Genomic DNA, 13,692 nt, shown 5'->3' with positions numbered 1-13,692 from the left:
CCCATGGAGTCCTTCTGTGATCTGGATGCAGTTATTCCATCTCAGCTCTGCCATCCCTCTGCCAAGCAGAGCCTGTCAGTCGGGCACCCTGTGAGATTTCATGTCACAGTGGTGACAGGGGGCTGGAAAGGATCTCCCAGGGTCCCAGTGCCCATGCGGGTGCAGTCCCTGAGAGCGGTGATGCGGCTGTGGCTGTACCAGCAGTGGCCTTTTCCTGTTTGCTTTATTCCCAGGGGTTATTTCTGGGCTGGAGGGAGGCTGCCCCGTGATGTCAGTGTGTAAACAGGGAGGTGAGCATCGTCAGGGCTCGGGGGGTGGAGATGAAGGCACGTCTGGCTCCCCGAAGGTGGGGGAGGGCAGGAAAAAAAATCAGCTCAGATAAAGGAACATAAGGGAAATGGCAGTGGGGCCACGGAGGAGGCGGCGGAGGGGCGAAAAGGCTGCCGTCCCCATGCAAATCGTTTGGGAAAACAGTGCACCGCCCTCCGTTAATTCCCCTGATTAAAACCGCATTAGTCTGTAGGTGTCAGGGACGGGCAGCTGTTTCCAAGGAAGCCCTGGCTCCACCAGGTCCTTCCTCGGCGGGCAGAGGCGGCTCTATCTGAGGTAAATGTCAGCGAGGCGCGGAGCGCGCCGGCGCTTGTCCTCCTCCTGACAGGCCCTGGCCAATGTCCTGCTGCTGAGGGTCGTGGTAATTTACGTCCCTTCTGTCTACATTAACTTATCTGCAGCAGAGCTGGCGGGGCTCTTTCAGCCAGGCTGTCTCCTCCGCAGGCTGGGAGACTTTTCCTGCCTGTGGGACCCGGAGCGGGGACGGGCTGCGCGCCCCTGCCAAGTCCCTGCGGCGGACCAACAACAACGCGAGCGCCGCGCAGCCGAGCTGGCCCGGCCCCGGCAGGGCCCACGGGCCGCGGCGACGCTTGTGTCCTGCGGCCCCTCAGCCCGGGGACACGGGAGCCAGGCGGCCGCCGCAATCCGGGCACTTGCTTGAAAGCCCCCTCCTCCGCCCCACCGTCCTCCCCGGTTCTGTTCTGCTGTTGCTGCAACAGCTGAAATGGTTATTTGTGATTTGCAGCTCCCCCGGGGCTCCTTTCCCACCCCTCCTCCCCTGCCCCCGTGGAAATAAGCGAGCAGCCTTCGCATGCAGGAGGCAGATACTTCCCACTGCAAGTTTTGGTGGCCTAGCTGGGGTGACTGTATCCTTGTGCTTTGTGCGGGAGGGATTTTAACACACAGGTACGCTGCTATCAGCAGCAAGATCACTCTTTGCCCGAGGAGTGCCGGGCATGAAGGCACCATCTCACTTTTCCTCTGGGTATTGCTTTTTCCCGTACGGCAGGGCATTCCCTCACATCCATGTCGTTAGTTTCTCTGCCATCCCAATGTGCACAACTGAACACATTTAATCGTCCAGCAGCTCCAAGGAGGTCTGCCTGATTTGGAAGTTTGGGGGGCCATTGCATTCAGACTCACTTTTTGTGTGATTATTCCCTTGTGGATCACTAAGGTCTTACTGGAAACCAGAAAGGATGAAGCAAGCTCTGCCTGTCTTTGACTGGGTTAGGCAAGGTTGTCCATTGTCATTATGGAACTCCCAAAAATACTGAGAGCAGAAAACATCAGTGGCGAAGACCACATTGTCCAGCAGCCTGAGCCCATACCAGTTCACCCAGAAAAAGTGGATCTGCCAACCTAATTGCTAGTAGGAAAGAGGGGAAAAAAGGGTTGATATTTTAAATGAGCCCCTTGCACAGTCTTTCAAGATCTCCTGAATGATTCCCATCAGGTGACTTGCTTTAATAGACAAAGAAGGCCACTGTTGTATCAGAAAGCCACCTATACACTTTCGAAGTGCCACAGTAATGTAAACAACCACAAATTACCTTTCTTCTTCAAGACAAAGACTGAAAATTGTTTCTAATTAGGAGTTATTGCCTTGATCCTCCCACCAGGTACATCTCAACCTAGTGATGCCTGGGTGTAGCTGGTAGGTACAATAAGTGTGGGGAAGATGATGGGTAATAGTGTTACATTCCCAAAGCTCTTGGTGAGGATTAAGCTACTCAAAATAATAGAATAATTTTAGAAACTCCAAAACTTATCAGGATTGTGGCTACAGGCTGTGTATTTTCTAGTTTTACTCAGAACTATTTCTTTTCTATTTCTTTTCTAGTTCTCCTCAGAAGCCACAGGTCACTCTTTACCAAGGGTGAAGCTGTGACAAGATGAACAACCTTAAATCAAGGGACAGGGCCCACAACAGTAACTGTGAAATGCAAGACCTGTATTTACTGCTCAGTGGTCAAATGCTGTGATTCTAATACTGTGATTGTTGGGAGACATTGAAAAGGTAGCTTGTGGCATAGCTGGTGGCTAAGAACCCACTGAGTTTTTAGGAATATTTATTGCCCAAAGTAAGGCACCTACAGCATCTGTATGAGGCACTTAGACCATTAAGCATCTCAGTTCTGGCTACCTCCCCTAGTTAGGAAAAATACCCAGGAGAGGACTTTGATTTAAACTCTGCACATTTAGAGCTCAAGCCGTGGTTTAAAAGGGAAGACCCTATGTTCATCTAAAAGAAGAGGACCGTTTTCTAAAGACAATCCTTTTTTAGATAGCTTTAGAGAAGTGTCAATAGCAGTAGAACCCTGTTTGGAGTCATCACTCTGGATATTTAGGCATTTTTATGTTTTATTTTGATTACCTGTATCAAGCATTAGACCGTGGTTCTGCTTCCTCAGGCCAGCTCCATAACCACAGGGCATGTACCCTTTTTTTCTCCTCACCTCTATACTGTGAAAGTAGCTAAATTTTCCTCCTGATTTAGGTTTGTCACTGGTTATAAAATAAAATTATCAAAATATTCCTAAGGCTTGATGTGATATTTGTGAAATTTACTGTGATGAAGACTGTGCTGTTTGCCCACTTTGACTGAAAGCTCACTAATCTTTTAAAAATTCCAACTTTGATTATAGACTTTTTAAAATATGGCTCAGTCAACACACTAAGGTGAAGCCTCCACAGGATTTTTCTACATTTTGTTTAAAGGTGATAACACAAGAGATTAGGTTTTTCTGTGGAAAAGCTGACAGCTTTTTCCCATGTGTAGGACTCCCATTGTCAAAGTGTTCTGCTGAAACAAACACTTGAATCATGAAGCACATCCCTTCCTTCAAGCACTTCCAAGTCATCATTTGCCTGTGTACAGTACTGTGTTTAAATCTGGCCTTATGAGTTTTGCAGATGGACAGGAACAAGGGGTGGCGGATGATGGAGACCCAGAGTCAGAACAGAAATAGAAGGAAATGACCAGCTTGGAGTCCAAGCAGACATGGTTACATGTTTTTCTCTGGAAACCACTAGAACACCTCAAAGAACAGCTTTAATCACGTACAACTGAGTGTGAGCAAGTGTCTCTTGAGTGCTCCTCTCCCGAAACTCCAGAAAATATTTCAAAATAGTCTTTTTTTTTTTTCCTATGAGCATCACACACTGCTTCTGCCAGTCTTTCTTAGGACAAAAATCACTGCCAAACCATAGGTACAATGTTATACATAAGACATAACTTTACAGCCATTTGAGGCAAATAATTTTTGTTAAAGAAGAGGAACAGAAAAAAGCTTTGCCTGCTTGACCCAGATGTTTCCATGTATTTAAGTTTTATGGTGAGCCTTAGAAGAAGAGCAACTAGGGTAAGTTAGAAACATATAGAAATGTATAGATCTAGATATCTCTCTGTTCAAGATAAAGTATAAACATTACTGCAAGTATGCAGTGCCAATGCTGTATACTCTCCCAGTTAAATCAAAACTCCTGTTAGATTCTGTTTTTAGTTCTTACAGCTGTGCCTCCCAGAATCATCTGATTCTATGACTATCTCAGCTTTTCCATCTTCATGTTTGCAATGGAAATCTTGAATATATGTTCCTGTGGGCTGCTGCTTCAGGATACAGGGGAGCAGGCCCATTCTAACAATACTTAAAAGTATCCTGATGCTTAACAGAATGTCACAATTTGAGGTTAGAAATATCATGATGCTTAGCATCATTTTCTGTTAAATCATGGGTGTCCATTAAAGTTAATCTCCTGCCTACAGGCAGCAGCAAGGGAATAACTGAGCATCCCACACTTTCCCTTCTCATCCTGTCTATGATGCTGGGAGTCATGAATATCCCTTGATCAAGTCACACACAGGATGAGATACCAAAGGACTGATTCTTACCCTTTGATTCCTTGTTTTCATTTTACTATAAAAGACCCTTATCTTTGTGAAGCAAGAGTGGGACTCCTTCCATTGGCACACACACAGAGCAGAGATCTCTTTGGCTCTGACAGGGTCTTGCAAGCTTTTCCCACCTGCCAATCTTGACCCAGATGTATTTGCACAGACCTGTTGATTTTGCACACAGTACCAGTTGAAATTTGAAACTTTCCAAAAATCATACAAAGAAAAGAACAGTTCTGTCTGTAGTACTTTTATGGCAAGTTTCACAAACCCTTCCAATAGCGTTTTAACACTGGCAGCTCTTTTCTTGTCATTTTCTTTTCTCTCTCTCTATCTTCTAGTGACATTGCCAAGATGTGTTCTAATCTGGTGGGCACTGGGAAAATGAAACAAAAAATAGTTGAAGGGCTTCTGGTAAGCTTGAATCTTTCTGAGTCAAGGACGTGTGCTGTGAAGCAGTCAGAAATCCAAGAGCTCTCTCCCAGTGCATGCACTTTGCCATCAAGGGGGCTATGTCATTTCTTTGAAGCAGGCTCTATTTTGATGGGCAAGACACCAGAGGATGACGTAAACCTCTGAGGATGATTACTTGGGTCCTGTGTCCAGCTTAGTCTGAAAAAAAAATGTCTTGAGAAATCTTTAGAGCTGCTGCTCTTTTGTCTGTCAGCAATGAAAACAAGGGAGATGTTACTGGTCACAGAGCAACTGAGTCAAATGACAGGCATTGTGATAGGAAAATGCTCCCTATGCTGTTTGCTTGTCCTCAGTACAGTTAGTCCTCCATTTTTGCTAGAAAAAGAAATTTCAGATAGAAGTGCCAGCTTGGGGGATGCTACGCCAGGTCTCGACCACATAACGAGCACTTTGTCTTGATCTGACACTGTGAGTTCAGGGCTCTCCCCAGGGTGCTGGTGGTCCTCAGGGCTGTCACCCACGTGGGGCTGGCTGGCCAGGCCTCTGGCTGGGCTTTGCAGCTGCTAAGGCACATTTGGGAATGACAGTGGTGCTACGTGCTTTCCTTCAGCGGCTCGGGCAGCTGGATCCACGCGGGCACAGAAGGCGGTGAGGGCTGCAGTGACCCTCTGCACAAACCCCATTGCTCTGGTCTGAAGTTTCTGACAGTCACTTAGTGAGCCTCTGGTGCTCTTGTCCTTTTGATAATGACAAAAAGAAAGATAGAGAAATTGAAATGTTGCTGAGATTCGTCATGTGTCGTAAACTGCTAATCTTAATCTCTGTCTTTTCAAGCAATAAGCCTTGATTCCTCATATTATCCTCCTACGCCTGCCCACCATTCCCAGAACAGAGCCCCCAGATTCCCATCAGTCTTGTGGCAGAGTACCAAGATCAAACAAATAATCTGAGAATTTTTGCACTTTCCCAAAATTGTTCACAATGTGATAATAGCTGTACACAACAAAACAAAGTCATACTCATGCTAAAATGCTGGCATTAAGATTTATTTATCCTATTTAATTCTGTACACAGTCCAATATTACGTTTGTCATGGGAGTATCTGAGCCTCTTGCAGTGATGCATTCAGCAATATCTCCCGCTTCCAACAGCAGAAAATGTGCAGGCAAAGGTAATATAGAAATAGACACAAGGACAGATGCAATACAGAAAGTGTCACTGGTACCAACAGTGCAGAGCTGTAAGATCAGCTTTTGGAGAGATCATTTAATTCCCTGCCACTGGTCAAGACCTGAAAAGTCCCTGCTTTCTGTACAGTTTTCCCTTTCTTATCAAGGGTCCTGTTAAAGGATCTTTGACCACAACTTTTGTCCCAGAGCTTAACTGCAAGCCTTTTTAGGTTTCCCACTCAGGCCAAGAGGACATGTAGTTAATAAAACCATAAACTTGATTCAAATCCTGATTGGACACCATTCAAAGGAGTAGAGGACAAATATGACAAATCTGGAATAGCCTCAGCTGCTGAGAAAATGCAGGACCAATTTCTGCACATGTTGATTCACTGAAGGCTTTCTGCACTGCTGTAGCCTGGCCAGGAAGTGGCACAGGCATGAATAACTGGAGCTAGACCAAGGAGTCAGAGTAGGAGAAAATATCTTGAACAGCTCCAGATAGAACTGATCACTACTCTTGCTAAACCTCTTCAATAACCCTCTCTATAAGAATAAAAAAGAAAGTAAAATACATGGCACATTACTGAGGATAGCTATAAGGAGCATCATTTGCCATAGGGAGAAAATCAGAAATGTTAAGGCAAAGCACAACTCCCAAGGGATGTAAAGTAAAAATGAGGCATTATTCTGCAAGTATATTGATTCAAGTTGGTTCTTTTTATTTTGGTCTTCATTAAATAGAATGAACTGTGAACAAATGCTGACTGCAGTTAACTCCACTGGCATAAAACTCATTTGTCAAAAGTTTTTAGTACACCATTAGTCAGGTATAAAGTAGAAAATGCCAGATTGTTACCTCTTGTGGAGTTTGATATTGTCAAATGGTTTTCACTTGATTAAATTCACTACAACAAATTTGGACTCAATATCAGAGATCAAAAAACTCCAGATAGATGGAAGAAGTTGTAGCCTACCAGAAAAGAGGAAATATAGCACCTTTCTTTTTTTTTTTTTTCTTTTTTTTTTCTTTTTTTTAATAAGGAGAGTCCACAAACCATGGCCTGTCTTCTTTATTTTAATTTCCAGAAAAATAATAGAGCATAATGCTCTACATCTATAGTATAGTATAGCCATACATATAGCCAGAAGATCAGATGACAGTCAAACTACTTGGGAGATAATAGCTGCACAGGAGCATGGTTTTGTCAAACAAACACTAACTCTCTTAAGCCTAACCCCATTTTCCTCTCCAGCAGGATATGGGTCTTTGTGAGCTGATGTCACATATCTGGATGCTAGCAAGGCTTTTGACGCTGTCTCATGTGACAGTTTCCTAAGGAAATTATAAGAAAACATGAGCTCAAAGCTATTGTAAAGCAGGTGCTCAGCCACTTGGAAAACTTTACTGAGCAAGTAGCTGGGAACAGGTCATTGCCAGACTGCAAAGTTTCTTTGTAGTTCCACAGGGGTTCCATCTTGGGTCAACATTTTTATTAAAAACTTGGAAAATGTCAGAGAGGATTTCTCACTTCTTGGAAGACTCTGGAAACATTTGGGAGGTTAGATTAGAATTCAAAAGATCCTAACACATTGAAGAAACAATGTTTAAAATAACATTATCAGTAAGGACTAGAGTAAAGTACTACAGCTAGAAAGACATTTCCATTTTAGCCAAAATGGAAGTCCAGGGAAGAACTGAATAGGCAATAGTTCTTCCAAAACTGAACTAGAGAATGTGGGGAACCACACATTAAGGGTGAGACAATTTTATGACATTAATGTAAAAAACTCATCTAAATTAATGGGATTTTTAGAGGGGAACATTTTATTTAAGATTAAAAGAAATCTCTCTGCTCAGCATCTAGAAGGCATCTGTACAGAACTGTGCCCATATTGAACAGACATTTCATAAAAGACTTGGGCAAACTGGGAAAAGTCATGAATAATCAGAGGTTTAGACAACATGACTTATAGAGAAAGAATGACAAAAATATGGGCTTGTTTAGTCCAGAGGGAAGTTGTGATAATACATTTGAAATACATAAAATGCAGCTGCAAAGAAAGAGTAAAAATGAAAGTTCTTTCTGTCCCTTAGATAGACAAAATGAGAAAATGTTAGCTGAAATTGCAGTGTGGGATGTTTTTCAATAATGAAATGAAAATTTTCAAATGGCAAGGGCAGTTAGACACTGGCACAGAAAGCTAAAACTACTGAGGGCTGGTGAAGAATACTGTGTGTTCCTCTCTTGTAGTCCAGTCACAAGGCTTCTTTCAGTTCAGTGGTGCCTAAGGTTCTGAGAACAATGAGGAACATAAGAACACCCTTAGTGCATGGGAGTGACTGACCAACTCTGGTTCATGCCTCCCACCAAGAGGAGCACATCTCATACTAGCTCTTAAAAAAAAAACCCTTTTTCTGTCAGTACTTTCTGGATCATGACAGGCTTCAGCTTTCAGCCAATAGCTCTAATCTTTGTATTGCTCTCATCCAGATAAAGTCACCTTGGTGACATTAACCAAGCAGCAGGACTGTACATCAAGAAGGTGAATCAGAACTATCTGGGTGTTCCAAGATTTGGCACATCATCCAACTGGCAGGAAGATACTGAATAGCAGAAGAGATCCTTGGTGGATTTGATAAGTGCTGCTGTCTTCCAACAGCAGAAACATAGCTTTCTACATCTGGCAGTCACTGGCATCCCTTCAAGAGGGACCTGGCCATTTATTACATTACCCTGTCCCACTGTTAACACTCCGAAGTGAAACAGGAGTATCTTCAGGTCAGGAGTGTAAAACGTTGAAGAAAGATCCAGGAGGATGAAAATGGATGGCTGTTTTCTATCGATTGACAAGGAGAGATCGTCTGTCAATGCCACTAAAGTGGCTTCACTTCAGTGTACTGGGCCCAATCCAAATTGAGCTATCTCTCGCACTTATTAATATTCCTGCTAGATATAAATGTAGAGGCCATATTTCATTTTCCCATCAGATACTGACCTGAACAAAAGGACATCTGTTCTGATGTACAGTATGCCTATGGTCAATATATGCTCTGTACTTCTTTCTCCCCACTGAACGGTTAGTTTTTTGTAGAGAGTAGATGTGCTAACACAGCTTATTTCAGAAGCACCACACCTCACAATTCTACAGGGAAATTGAATTATCCTGTTGGAAATAAAGATGAACTAAATTATCCAGTAAGTGAATGCCAACACTGGAATCTTTGTAAGAACTCCAAGGTAATTCCTTTAAAAAGGAGAGATCCATTATGCCCTAACCTGCACTTTGTCACCAGTGTTGTTCCACTGTCAAGGTAAAGAACTGAGGAATGTCCACAGACTTGTTATGACATTAATCATATTAAACAAGTTATGTGAACAACAACTGCAATTAAACCGTAGCAATCAAAGTCATAGGAAGCATTTACATTTTGGAAGACCACAAAGTGGTATGTTTTACGTAGAAATAACAAAGGTTGTGTCAATCTGTGAGACAGGATCTATATACATGCCCTTCCTGATATCAGGCAGAATTTGTCTTCACCTCCACTGAAGAGTCAGAGAGTTCAACAAGGACCTAAACCTTGACCCTGGTACATAGTGGTATAACCCCTTCAAACTCTAATGAAGTATAAACAATCCAAACTTATCTCCTAGCATCCACTTCTCATATGGCTACCAGAAAAATGCTGAACAAATAGTCAAGGTAAATAAATTTTAGTCTCCTTGTACAGAACTATAATGCCTCCCAAAATGCTATTTCACTACTGGGAATACCGATGGGCTGACACGAATCACTGATTGCAGACACATCTGCACTGAGGAAATAAGGGTTTTTTTCCCCACAGGGTTTCACATTTCTGTGTGAGAAGTCTGAAGGGTGAAGTCAAGATTCCTATCCTAATCTGGGGTTACTTAGTTGCTCCAGAGAGCTCAGGTTTGTACTTAGGGCAAATGAGAAAATGATCCTGTGCCACCCCACCCAGACCCTGGTGACAACCAAATCCTCCCAAGACTTCTAAAGAATTCAGGCCTTGGGCATAACAAGAATATTTTGAATATAAACCTTCCCTGACTATACACAGCAAAATCAGTGTCAGAACACTGGACCTCTGCCTTCCAGTCATAAAGGTGATCACCAGATATGACTGAAAATGCTTCACATATTCTACCTTGCAACACGCTTTTCAGGGATAACGTTATGAAACCAAACTTGTTCATGTACTGCTTTGCAGCATCAGATGAGATCCTTACAACCAGGAACGAATAACGTGCATATGGCTACACTTAGGCATGCATCTGTGCAAGGCATCTGTACCAGGAAAGGAAGTTTTGAAACTTTCAAAAGAAGATTCATTAACTTCACTACTGGCATTTGATCTAGGAAGATGCTTCCCATTACTCCAGGATTTGGCAAATTCAGGAGCAGAGTATGTTGGAATTTCATCTGCTGTGGCCTCCTGTCACCAAAGCTTAGTTCTTTTCTTTACTATACTAAATAATTTTGAATGCACGGAGCAGCAATAATCCAAAGACGATAATAACTTCCTTGGCTCTCCCCTGCTCAGTAAGCACACAGTGCTGTAGGTGATTACAGCTGCCTTTCAGCTGCAGGTCAGCCAGACCTGCTCTGTGGAGTCACTGCTCTCTGGCTCCCCACCTTCAAGGACACTACTAGCAATCTTTTCTCTGAGGCTGAGCTGGCCTGCTGCCACTGTAAACACAAAATCTCACTTACATGGTTGAAAGATTAAATATCTGATTAAAATTTCTGGCTGCTAATTTGTTGAACTTGGCCGTAGGGATACGTTCAATGCTACATGCTCAGGAGTAGGGGGAGAAGAGAAAGGGGGATGTTGTATTTTACGAAACTTCAAGCAAGCCACTTCTCAGCTGAAAATCAAGATGTAGGATATGATTTGGCCATGTCCAAAGCAAGAGGTGAACTGCATTTGGGCAGGTTGTTCTCCTTGGAATGGCCTCTGCAAGAGCGTGGTTCCAGGTAACCAAACCATGGTGTGAATTCACTGCAGCCACTTTTGAGATGCAGTGCCTGATTCCATGATTTACATGGCTGTAAAACCTTGCCAGAGGCAGAATGGTGAAGTCAAGATTCCTATCCTAATCTGGGGTTGCTTAGTTGCTCCAGAGAGCTCAGGTTTATACTTAGGGCAAATGAGAAAATGATCGAGTGATAGTCTGTAGTTGAAGCTGAATTCAGCATGGGATGTCAATGGGTTAGACCAAGAACAGTCTCCATAAATAACTCAAGGTACCACCTGAGCCCAGTTCATGACACTTAGGAAATCATACAAGGGTTTCTGGAGACAGACATTTCAGTCTCCCTACCCAGTTTCTTTGGGGTTTATCTGTAGTAAAGAGACCTGGACAACCCACTCCCTTGGTCAGAGTCCTTGAAGGGGCTGGGGTGTGCTCAGCTGGCGGCACATGCTGAATCGGCAGATAAGTTCTACAGGTCATAACAAAATACAACAAGTGGATTTGGGTGTTTTCATTACAGGGCCCAGGCAACTCTGAACAAATTTGTTGTTTTTTTCACAGGCATCAAGCAGCTCCATCCTAATTGCAAATCTGACCCTTTCCAAATCTCTAGAAAAAAAATTGGAACCTTATCTAACGGGAAAAGTTGGGCAACATTAATATAGGAACTTTTGGTGCTCCTGTACTAAGACTTTATTGTTGTGGCTTAATTTGACATGATGGCCTCAGTCTCGAGCCTCGTACTATTTCCTTGGAGTTGTTCTAACAGGACAGGAGCCTCAGTCAAGCATGTTTCTCTACAGATGTTATAATTCACATAATAAGTATCAGAAAAAAACCAAAATCTACTTCTAGCAAGGACTCTGAATCCCCCACCCTTTCTGCAGCCAAAATTCACTGATGTGGGTACGTTTAGTCAACTGCGACTATATAAAAGCCATGGGTTTGTCCTGACTGTTCTGGTCTGTTTTGCCCATACACCTGTGGAGACCTAGTGCAGTGTATGGCTTCCCAAGTAAGATTTTCCAACATTATTTTTAGCATATTCTTAGCAGTCATGTTCCTTTTGGACTCTCTCTTCACTGCAGCCTTTGTAGAGATTTAACACTGCAACAATTACTCATACCAACCGCATCGCCTCTTACTTTGTGCAGACGTGAATGGGCTATGTTTTTCCAAATGTGTGCAAATCCCTGGCATGTGTTTTATCTCCTCAGATTCAGTACAGTGAAAACAGATCCTGAACAATCTTAGCTCAGGCTGAGCAACGACAAATTTGTCTTAATTGGCCAGTGAAAGCTCATGGCATTGCTTCTGTTCCCAGCATCAGATTTCATTCAACAAAGTCAATGAGACACATCCATGTACTTAGAGTTGGTAAGTATGTTTTGAATTGGGGTCTGGTTGTTTTTCAGAGCAAATATTGACATTTCTCCTCGAACTGGCTTTCCTTAGCACATTTGTGCCAATAAATGTCACTGCTCAAATGGTAAACAAATACACAAAGGTGCAAATACAGCCAAAGCAAATTAATTCAAGCAGATACCCCCAGGCAACGTTTTGCTCTGCCACCTGATGGCTGCAGGCAGTGACTGGGAGGGAACACTCTGTGCAAGTTAATGGCAAGAAAATTCTAAATGCTGAGGAGCCGGGAGCACTGGGGAGCTCTTCACAGCCACTCCACCAGTGGCAAGACAAGAGACTTGACCTTTCCAGGGTTCAAGCACATAGAAAAGCTCAAATAAAATGAAGAACATAGGGGACAGCTGTGGAGGGAACCAGCAAACCCTTTAGGTTTACCACCCACGATTAAATCTCTCCTGCAAATGGGAGAAAATAAGGGAAAATCCCAACAGGGAAGCTGGGGGGCTGAGCTTCTGTTGCTGCTGCTGCATAAAATTAATTATCAAGGTATGGCCCACGAAATCCTTGTAGCCAGTAAAGGCTTTTGCAGTGGTAACCCAACAGGTAGTTTCCATTGTGGTCATCCTACAAAACTAAAATGCTCAGTTTTGCTGTGAAGACCCCAGCAAAGCATCTTACTGCTCAGGTGAATATTCTTCAGAAAATCTTGAAGGCTCCCATTCATTTTTGTTTTGCTTTTCATTGGCCTACATTCCTTCATAATATTGTCATGTCCTGTTATATTTATCCCAGCAGTTGCCATACCCCAGAGCGGCTGGACAAGCCTGGTCTTCTATCACTCCCAGAGACGAAAAAGATGCTGGGCTGTGCTGCTTGCAGATCTCTGCACAAGGAAGGGGAAACCTGAAGTGCAGAGGGAAAGCAGAGAAGCGGACTCAGCATCACACTTCTGAGCAAAATATGCAACTTGATAGCCCAAAAATGTCATTGGCTGGAAGGCAGCCATTTGCTTTTAAGAGTATTTAAAGTATGTTAACTACAGACCAAAAGAATACATTGTAAACACAACATAATAACTCCTCTAACAGAGGAGAGAGGTTTTTTATTTACCTACCAGAGACATTTGATTATCAAGCAAAATTGCCTTATGAAAAGGAAAGCACTCCATCACCTTGCAGCCTCAAGTGCCAGCATACCACATATAACTTTAATGTGGTCTGTACCTGTTTAGAGGTCACTTAAAAGGTAACTGTTTCAAAAAATGCATTCATATAAATGTACTTTCTAATGCCTTTTGTGTAAAATGCTGAAGCTGAGTCTTGAATGCCTGTGCTCGTGAAAGATCATGTAGTATTTTTAGCAAGATGAAAAAGGGTAATCCTGGTCAAATTCCACTCTAAATACTTACACTTGGCCTACTTTAATTCTCTAAGTTTCAACTGTACATTGTGTTCTCCTTGGCTTTTTCTCTAGTGTGTCAGCACTACCTAGATATGACTGCATTTCAGTAGCA

At 43.1% G+C, this 13,692-nt stretch overlaps 1 long non-coding RNA gene across 1 annotated transcript; it reads left to right on the top strand.

Annotated features, from left to right (window-relative positions):
* The first annotated feature begins 418 nt into the window (after positions 1-418).
* On the top strand, positions 419-13,064 carry LOC134562331 (uncharacterized). The gene is made up of 3 exons (XR_010083140.1): positions 419-606; positions 12,032-12,191; positions 12,972-13,064. It is a non-coding gene; the product is annotated as an uncharacterized LOC134562331 (long non-coding RNA).
* Positions 13,065-13,692: the final 628 nt, after the last annotated feature.

The sequence above is a fragment of the Prinia subflava genome, chromosome 1 (genome assembly GCF_021018805.1).
Source record: "Prinia subflava isolate CZ2003 ecotype Zambia chromosome 1, Cam_Psub_1.2, whole genome shotgun sequence".
Lineage (NCBI taxonomy): Eukaryota > Metazoa > Chordata > Aves > Passeriformes > Cisticolidae > Prinia > Prinia subflava.
This window is presented reverse-complemented; position numbering and strand designations above follow the sequence as displayed.